This window comes from Quercus lobata, chromosome 6 (genome assembly GCF_001633185.2).
Source record: "Quercus lobata isolate SW786 chromosome 6, ValleyOak3.0 Primary Assembly, whole genome shotgun sequence".
NCBI lineage: Eukaryota > Viridiplantae > Streptophyta > Magnoliopsida > Fagales > Fagaceae > Quercus > Quercus lobata.
Genome location: NC_044909.1, coordinates 43,146,646 through 43,157,575, shown reverse-complemented (window position 1 = coordinate 43,157,575; position 10,930 = coordinate 43,146,646). Strand labels below are relative to the sequence as shown.

General features: G+C 33.7%; 1 pseudogene; it reads right to left on the bottom strand.

The window, feature by feature from the left end:
• Positions 1 to 7,255: 7,255 nt before the first annotated feature.
• Positions 7,256 to 8,330, bottom strand: LOC115993944 (annotated as a pseudogene).
• Between the last annotated feature and the right edge of the window lie 2,600 nt (positions 8,331 to 10,930).

The window sequence follows — 10,930 nt, the reverse complement described above, 5'->3', positions numbered from 1 at the left end:
TTTAATTTTTTTAATATAAAAAATGAGAGGAAATAATGAAATGGAGGATGTAGCTAAATTTAAATGCCGGATAAAATAATATGAAAAGGAAAAAATTAAAAATAAAAGATATAACAATAAACACCAAATTATCAAAAGCATGTTATGCAATATAATAATAATATTTTTTATATACCATCTTTAACTAATTCTTTATAATGTAATTCTTTATCAACCTAAAACAAATATGCAAGAAAAATTTTTAAAATCCACCAAAAAATTGAGAGAAAAATAACCTTTTTTGTGAGGAAAAATTATACATAGAATGGAAGAGTGGATGACAAATTTATGCTAAGAGTATGATAACAAGAAGAAACAAAATAAAGGAAAATAAAGGGAAAGATGAAGAGTGATATTAAGCTAAAGGGTTTGGGGAGATGAAAAGGTAAAGGAAATGTGAAAGGTTAGAGAAAGTGTAAAATATTATATTTTTAATTTTTTTAAAATAAAAAAGATGAGAAAATATAAATAATTTAATGATATAGAGGATCTCATCTTATTTCAATGTTGAATAAAATAAGATGATAAGAAAAAAAAAGTAAAAATAAAAATATAACAATAAACACTAAATTATTCAAATCATGTTATGTAATACAATAATATTATTTTTTTATATACTATCTTTAATTCTTTATAATGCAATAGAATAATGTAGGGGATGAGGATCCAAAACAATTGACAAAGTAATTAAGGACATTTTCGAGGAGGCAAATCTAGGGAAACATCATCAGCAGGATGTCCTCGGAAAGATCTCAGCTTCCCTATGCAAAGGCCGAATGAGCGTAGTTGATAAAGGTTTCCGAGAACACCAACTCACCCTGGGAAAGTCGAGAATCAAAGCTAAGGGGAGCACAATGCAAACCGAGGGTGAAAGAGGGTTACTTGGCACTGAGCAAAGAGGAAAGGAAAGGGGAGGGACAAAACAACCATCCCCTCCGCATTAAATGCACTGCAACCACTTAGCTGGCTACATTAATGGAAAAATGACTTATGAATAGTGTGCACACAGCTCATAGTTTAGTGTGAAAACCTTCTAGTAAGGCCCTGATGGGACAAGTATCATGGAAATCCGATCCTAACCCTCCACATGTAGGGTTCAGATGCATTTTGGCTGACTATATAAAGCCAAGAAGCACTTGGATTAAGGGAGGATTTTTCTTTTGAAAGAGGAGAGACTAGTCATTTGTAACCTCATCCTCAGTCTAAACCCAAGGACATCAACTAAGCCATTTCAAGGCTTTCCCTAATTGAATATACTCATATTTCCCTTGAAATTAGTTTCACTATCATTATCTTTCTTATAAAAGGTATTTAGGGTCTATTTGGATACCGTTTATTTGCTGAAAACTGAAAACTTATTGCTGAAAACACTATAGTAAAATATTTTTTAAAAGGCAAAACACTGTTCACTTGCTATTGTTCATGCGTTTTTGTGCTTTGGCTGGTCCATGAACAATGCCATAGGACTAGCCAAAAAACGCAAACGCAACTTCAACACGAACGCAGTGCTAAACAAACGCACACTTAAGGTTGACCTTGCATTCCACCTTTAAAAATTAATTGTGTGAGCAAAAGTATCAAGTCAAAACCTATCAACTTCATTGTCTACACTTTTTTCCCACCACAAATAATATCTAACAAAAAAAAAAAAAAAAAAACCTTAAAACACAAAAATAAATCTCATCAACCCAAATTAGAGTTCTAAAAAATACAAAAATTTATCAACCTAAAGTAGAGATGCAAGAAAAATAAATAACAAAATCCACCAAAAAATTGAGAAAGAGAGAGAGAGAGAGAGAGAGAGATAACCTTTTTGTGAGGGAAAACTATGCAAAGAATGGAAGAGAGGATGATAAATTTATAGTAAGAAAGTGTGAATAAGAAGAGACAAAAAATAAAGGAAGATAAAGAGAAAGATGAATAGTGATATTAAAGTAGAGGGTAGTGAGGAGATGAAAAGGTAAGGGATGGATAAAGGTTAAACAAAGTGTAAATATTAAAAAAATAAGTGAATGTTAATAAAAATTATAGGAAAATTAGAAAGAAAAAAGGATAATGACGTAGATGTTGATGTGGCTTAACTGGAGTGTAGCAACAATAAATGCTCCATTTCAGCTTTTAGATATATACTAGTCACAGACCTGCGCGTTGCGCGTGATTATTTTTTATAGTGATCTCATTATTATTATTTTGTAATTTGAACTAATTTAATGAAAAGTAATGCATTTCATAATCATATTTATCACAAAATAATTTTTTATTATTGTAGAATTGTTTTATTTAAAATTTGAAACCTTAATTCTACCATAGTTGGTTGACTGATTTTCACATCTCTAAGTCAATTAAACACGTTTTGCATGCTACATGTAAACCTTCTTTTCCATAAAGGTTGAAATAATGTGCATAATATATTTTTTTTTCTATGGAAGTTAAAAAGAATAAAATTCACCTTGTCTTGATGTTTTCTAAAAATTAAATTTGGAGATTCTCTTTCAATAATTGTGAAAATTCCAAGCAATAATTCAGAAGGTAATACATGTTACATGTTCATGCTTTGATTGTGTAATTGTATGATTGATTTGGGTTGTAATTTATAAGTTGAATATGGTGGTGTATATCCAAAAGGGTCTAACTATGTTGTTTAGGATATTGAATATAGTGTTGTGCGTGATTTATAAAGTAGCGACGGTTGTAGTAATTAAAAATTGGGTTTTCATTGTCTTTTAAGTTAATAAAAACCTTACATCTACTTTTTTTTTTCAAAAAACCTTTACATATTTTTTTAACGTGAATCTTTACATATATAACTTAATAAGTAAACCCTATACATTTCATTTTCTTAGATGCATAAAAAAAAGACATCTATTCCATAATAATAGTGGCTAATTAGTTTTTTCATGTCTCATTTATAACGTTTCTTATTATTATCATATTTTACTGGCTGTTGATTTTCATAATAGAGGCATTAAATGAGAGTTAAATTCTTCGAACCTTTCATTAGATTTTAAAAGTCATGGTGTGTGAAGAATATAAGCATTTAAGGACTTTTTTATATATTTTATTATTTATAAATAATGTTAAATGAAATGTAAAAAAAAAAAAAAAGGATTTTGAAAATTTTCATCTTTATTTCTTATATATTTCTATTATTACTGAAGAACGTTTTCCTTTTAGTTTTGATAATAAATATGATTTTAGTTTCAAGTTTAAATTTTGTAAGATTTTATTTAATTGTTGATTATATGATTTAATTAAGTGAATCTAATGATTTATTTATTTGCATTGTAAAGTTTATAATAACATTCGTAGGGTCATTTTTAATTAATTTTTTATTCCTTTAGCCATCGGTCTCTTTGTTTTCCAATTAACGGTTACTAATTAATTTATTTAATTGACGTTTGATTTCTTTTACGAATCTCTTTCTCTCCCTCTTTGTTAACATCCTATTGTTTTCCCAAATTTGATGATAATTCTAATGTACTAAATATGCATATTGTAACGTTTATTTTTATTTTTATTTTACTCCATTTTGCTGCCATGAAGTTAGTACATCCATAACTATTAGTTTATTATTTTATGATATGTTTGGTTTGATATTATTATTATTATTATTATTATAAATTTAGTGTTTCTAAAATAGCATGTGTTTTGTATTCTCTTTTTCTATTAATGCATTGTAACTTTTTATGGGAATACTTTATAAGAAATTGTTTATTCTTTTTTTTTTTTTTAATTGAGTGTTTCTAAATTGATATTTGTTTTGTATTTCATTTTTCCATTGGTGCATTGTAACATTTCATGGGAAGACTTTATAAGAACAATTTCTATTTATTGAATAAAATATTATACGTTTAATTTTTAAAAAAATGAGACAAAATATAAATAATTATGATAAGGAGGATGTTGCTAAATTTAAATGTTGAATAAAATAAGATGAGAATAAAATAATAAAAATGAAATGTATAGCAATAAACACCATATTATTTTAGTTATGCTATGTAATAAAATAATATTATATTTTTATATACTATCTTTATAATGCAATAATATAACATTTAACAACCAATGTGAATAAAAAAGATAACAACATAAAATATAAAACTAAATCGTATCAAGCTGGATTACCTGTCAATTCCAATTTTAGCAAACTAACTGACTTCTAGTAGTCTAAAACTGATTTCTGCGATGCATTTGGTGGAGCTTTCAATACTGCATCAGTATGTTTTGATGGTCAACCTGTTACACTAAAATTAAAAAAAAAATATATATATATATATATATACCAAAAATTGAAGGAAAATATATATATATATATATATATATAGAGAGAGAGAGAGAGAGAGGGGGGGCTTTGTATGTGGAAAAATAGAAATTATGCATGGAATAAGAGGGAGAATGACAATTTTATAGCATGAGGATAAGAATAAGAAGAGTCAAAAATAAAGGAAGATAAAAAGATAGAATAATATTAATATTGAGAGTAGTGGGGATATGAAAAGTTGAAATGGAATGAGAAAGGTTGAAGAAAGTTAAGGTAGAGAGTAGTGGGGATATGAAAAGTTAAAATGGAATTGAAAATTTAATAATAAATAAGAATAATTAAAAATAAGATAAATTAAATATGATATTTTGATTGTAATATAATAGAGTTTTTAATTCACTTTAAATGTTAAAAAATTGTATAAAAAAATTGAAAAAAAAATTGATAATTACATGGCTGCTGATGTGGCTCAATGGAAGCATAGCAACATTAAATGCTACGCTTCAGCTTTTGTAATATATTGATGATTGATAAATATAAATGGCAAAGCAAACTAGTAATTGGAAATGATGAATGATAATCCATGTAGAGAAGGTTAATAGAAACTATAACAGTGGGGTGTGGCAGCTGCATTTAATAGATCATGTAATATCCATGTTTTGCACGGATATTTAGATTAATGTCTTCTTATCATGTATGACACCAATGCAAAATCCAAAAGCCAAAGGATTGATGCTGTAACTTGTAATCGTATTTGATAGAAGTAAATAAAGTGCTAAGCTTGTAAACAAGCGCCTATTAAATTAATGAAGCAACATTCTGAAAGCTCATGATTCATGAGGCCGTTCATCTTTCATGATATTGCAATTTCTTAACAACAAGCCTAGCAAATGCACATACAAAATAGAAAGCTAAATCAATCTGGAATTCTGATAGAGTCACTTCTGATTGCCAGGTGCTTCCACTTTCCAGCTACATTTTAATAAGAAAATAAAAAAATTTCGCATTCAAGAAATAAATCAGGATTACTACAGGCTTCTTGTAAAGACAGGGGAACTATCTTTTAGAGGCTATAGATCAGTAGAATGTGAACTTGCTAAAATTCAAGCGATTAGTTACAGATTTGTTAAACTATGATAGAATTTAGGGCAGAAAATTATATTTGTACAAGAGAAATCATGCTAGCATGTTGCATAATGTAGTTACGATGATTCAAGGGGCTCACAAACCAGAAAATATAGAGAAGAGATAATCAAAGAGTTTAAAGATGGCTCAACTGGTTCTTATATCAACTGGCCTCACCCAAGGCCTTGATGAACATAAGGTTAGTTATCAATTATTATTACCTTCTGGAAACTGGAAAATGGAAGTCCATCAAAGCTTGACGATAGAGTGTACTTGCATAAGATGGTGTGGCAGTGCGTTTTATCCATAAAAGGAGCTGTGTTTGATTTGTAGTGTGGTCATATAGAGATGAAACGTTCATGGAAAATTTGATAAGCATTTTGACACCCAAGTTCTCGAAGTGGGAATCTTGGGATAGCGACCAAGATTTTGAAGGCACTCTTAAAGTTTAGAGTAAAATCCAAGGCGGTATACATGCCAGGCTTCCATAGCTAAATAGTATTCAATAGAAACATGACACAACATTTTTAACAAAAACTGTAATAATACTAAAGAAAGTGAAAACAGAAGCTACCCAATGCAAACAGGGACAATGGTGAAGAAAGTATGCTATCATATTTGCTTTAGTTCTTCAAGTACACCTCTAGCTAACTGTTGAAGCAAAAGGAAAACAACATTAGAAAAATTTGTGCTCTCCAGTAATTTGTGCAACCAAATCAATTATCAACATGAACACAAGAACAGGTAAGGTAAAGTGCAATTACTCTTCCCCCCCACCCCCCTTATCTCTCTCTCTCTCTCTCTCTCTCTCTCTCTCTCTCTCTCTCTCTCTCTCTCTCTCTCTCTCTCTCTCTCTCTCTCTCTCTCTAAAGAGTTGTGGATCCACCATTGGACAACTCCCAACAGTCTCAGGAAGCACCACCAAGTCTTATAAGGGAAAAAATGAATAGTCATATATCACAAACACCCCCAAGAAATGAATCCAGAAAGATTTGTAGGAAATGCACATATCACAGGAACATTATTCCACTCATGTTTCTAACATCATGTAGATGTTGGGAAAAATTCTATATAACTGTGAATAAATTTAGCAAGCACAGCGGAAGCACAACCACACAAAAACACAAAGATTTACGTGGAAACCCTTTCTCCTTGAAGGGAAAAACCACGGGACAAACTCCGAATAATTTCACTATATTAAATAGAGATTACAACACTTAGAGATACAACTTGAGAAAAAAAACTCTCTTTTTCTTTTCACTCACTGCTCCCTTCCTCACTGTGTATTTTCTCTTACTCTCTCTATTTTTCTTTTCTCTTTTGCTTGCTCTCACTCACGCAGCTCTTCAAGACTGCACTAGTCCTCACACTTTAGGACTTCACTTCTTTTCTTCACACTCTGCACTGGCCGAATGGCCTCTCTATTTATTTCTTCATCTTTTCCTTCTTTTCTTCCTTTCACACTCTTCACATCAAGTCACAATAAGTGCAAGCCACTTACTTTGACTTTGCTTCAACCAAAATCTCTTTCTTTAGCTCTCATTGGCCGAATGGCCTTGCTTGTTTCTTTCCTTTTTCCTTTCAGCCCTGCCATAGCAGAATAACTCTTGCTTTTGCTTCTTTCTTTTCTTTCTTCCTTCAGCATGTTGGACACGCCTAAAGCCAACCACTTCAATTACTCATGGTGACTTTTGTACATAATGAAGAAAAGATAAGAAACATTAAAGGCATGCTCATTAAATGAGCTCTTGACGAAAAACATGTGGGCTGGACTCATGGTGCAGTGCACCCAACAGTAGAGACGTGCCTCGGATCTTCAAGTGGCTTGAATTACCAATGGTCTCCACATGAACAACTCCCATCCTTAAAAGAATGGAACCAATTTGAATCCCTTTCTATCATGTTTCTTTGAACAGTGTATGAAATAAATTTAATGTCACTGTGGCAATGAACACAAGTTCTTAAATTGTTAAAATTAAAGCTTGATTGTTGTTCCTGGTGGAGTTGAAATGATTCCAAATGCAACTGCAAGCTTCTCACTGTGGTAGGAGAGAGAAGCCTGTATATACGAGCAGTAGCATAATTTTCGACCACAGATATACATGCACCTCTCTCTAAATCTCAATCCAACTTAAACCTGGTTTCTTTACCACCCCTATGTCATCAATAGCCTTTCTAACCTTTGCCACTTGGCCCCACATACAATCAGTAGACAGGGCATATAAGAAGCTGAATTTTCAGGTTCTATCTCAAATAATGCTTCTGCTGCATGCTTTACAAATTCAAAGTTTCCAAGAATTCTACAACCACCGAGTAGGGAAGCCCATAAGATCTTATCATGTTTCATGGGCATTTGGTTGATAATACTCTCAGCAGTACAAGCATAATGATCTGTTATGTGTGTTAATCCACCCTTTTCCTTTCATAAGTGGAAATATCCAAGTACTTTATCAAACTAATCAAGCATGAATACAAGCAGAAGGAAGAACTTAAGAGCCTCATTCAGTTGACCATTTTGAGCATTTCCAACAATCAGGGAAATCCATGAAACTAAATCTGGTCAAGGTATCCCTTTAAATACCCTTTTTGCATTCTGAATAGTCGTACACTTTGAATACATATGAACAAGAGCATTTAAAAACCCTATCCGTGTCATGTGGCCATGAACTTGCTCGCCCAGGTCCTCTGCAACATGATCAGTACAAGCATTTAAAACCCAGCAAACATGAAATCATTAGGCCTAATTACCAATCTCATCAACACCGAGAACAAAGAAAATCCATCTTCCATAGTCCCATCCTTCAAGTATCTATCTATCACTGCTGTCCAAGATACATCATCCCTTATCCACCATCTTGTCAAAATTTTGCCTAGTATCCTCTACACTCCTGCATTTCCCATACATGTTGGTACGTATAAGACAGTATCCTTACCTATGATGGTTTTTGTGGTGATAACAATAGGGAAAATAAGAATAAGAATTGGATTTAACTGAGGAAACCCTAACCTCTTGAGACTTAACTCGAATTAAATTCTTTGATGCCTTACTCATTATTGTCTTACTGCTTAAATACAGCAATTGATAACAACAAAAACGAAATACAAGGACTTCTTCCTAATATGAAGGGATACTGTGGCACAACAACCCAACATGCTAGGGACCCACCCACAATTGAAAAACAATTCAAACTAACCAACAATCCTAACGTTACAATAGAGATCTTCCCAAAGATAATAACAAACATCTAAAACAGAGGACACTAATAACAAACACCTAAAACAGAGGACTCCAACCCACCTCCAAGTAGATACACGTATCAATTCCCTCCCCTCTTGAGAAGGTCCTTGTCCTCAAGGGTATACTGAGGAAACTGCAACTTCATGGCTATTAAGTCTTCCCACGTGGCATCACTAGTTGGTAAGCCTTGCCAATGCACGAGTACTTCAATTCTGTTGCGACGAGTCCTTTGATCCAATACTGCCTGTGGCCTTACTAGTAACTCATCTTGGTCTCCCATAGTAATAGGTAGCTGAGGTTGGGCAAAAACTTTGGTGCCTAACTTCTCCTTTAACAAAGACACATGGAAAACCGGATGTATACGAGAATCTGAAGGTAATTCCAATTTGTAAGCCACCTGTCCAATACGTTGCAGGATGCGAAATGGACCATAATAGCGTGGAGCTAACTTCGCATTTCGGCGCAAAGAAACAGAGACTTGACGATATGGCTGAAGCCATACATACACCCAAGTCCCTTCCTCATAGACCTTTTCCCTATGCTTCAAATCATATCTTTTCTTCATTTGATCTTGTGCCATCTTGAGATTTTCCTTGAGATCCTTCAGAATCTGATCTCTCTTCATCAATTCTATTTCCACAGTAGCTACCTTTGCAGTACCTGGAACATAAGTCAGTAATGATGGTGGCTCCCTACCATACACCACTTCAAATGGAGTCTTTTGGATAGCCGGATGCCAACTTGTATTGTAACAAAATTCTGCCCAACATATCCACCTGACCCACTGCTTGGGTTTATCACTAGTGAAGCAACGTAAATACATTTCTAAAGTTCTATTCACCACCTCACTTTGTCCATCTGTTTGTGGATGGTAAGCCGAACTAAAATTGAATTTAGTTCCATTAAGACGGAACAACTCAGTCCAAAAGGCACTAGTAAAAGCTGGATCACGATCACAAACTATAGTTCTAGGCATACCATGGAGCTTAAAAACATTTTCAAAAAATATTTGGGCAATACTCACTGCTGTGTAAAGATGTGTTACGGGAATAAAATGTGAGTATTTAGAAAGCCTATCTACCACAACCAGGATAGTGGACTTACCTTGAGACATGGGTAGCCCATCCACAAAATCCATGGAGATATCTTCCCAAACTCGACTTGGAATTGGCAACGGCTGCAGTAAACCAGCAGGAGAAAGTTGTTCCACCTTGTGCCTTTGACAAATTTCACATTCCCGAATAAATGCCTTGATGTCCTCCCTCATCTTAGCCCAGTAAAAATTTGCTCGCACCCTTTGAAATGTTTTTTGGAATCCTTCATGAGAGCTTCCATGAAACTGGTTGATGATATCAACTCTTATAGCTGAACTTGAATCAAGGTAAATCCGATCCTTGAATAAGAGCAGACCATCTCTGAGCTCCCAAGGCCCCACTGCCTCATCATCCTGAACCTTCTGAATTAGTTGCTGTACTTGAGGCTGAGATTGTTGTTCGTCCCTTATTGCATCAACCCAATGAGGAATAGGGGATGAGAAAGCTAACAATTGCTCCTCCTTCATAGCTTCATCTCGACGAGACAATGCATCCGCCACTTTATTTTCACTACCCTTCTTGTATTCAATTGAAAAATCAAATCCCATAAGCTTGTATAACCATTTTTGTTGAGCATCCGTTGTGATTTTCTGACTCCAAAGGTACTGCAAACTTCGTTGGTCTGTTCGCACTATGAATTTCCTTCCCAATAAATAATGCTGCCATTTTTTCACTACCATGAGTAAGGCAAGCATCTCCTTTTCATAGGTGGATAACATCAGATTTTTCCCATGTAGTGCTTGACTATGAAAGGCAATAGGACAATCTTGACGTAGAACAGCTCCAATACCTGACCCAGAGGCATCGCACTCAACTACAAATTGCCTTGTAAAATCCAGAAGTGCCAAAATAGGGGCTTGGGTCATTGCTTCCTTCAATCTTTGAAATGCTTCTTCAACTTTGGTATTCCACTTGAATGAATTCTTCTTCAACATGTTGGTTAGTGGAGCGGCAATCTTACCATAGTCCTGAATAAATTTTCGGTAATACCCCGTCAATTCGAGAAAGCCCCGCATCGCCTTTGGAGACCGAGGTATAGGCCACTGTACCATGGCTAAAATTTTTTCAGGATCCACGAGAACCCCTTCTTGAGAGATGATATGGCCCAAGTAATGGACCTTAGTTTGGCCAAAACTACATTTTTTTTAATTTGACACGAAGTGTATGGCTTCT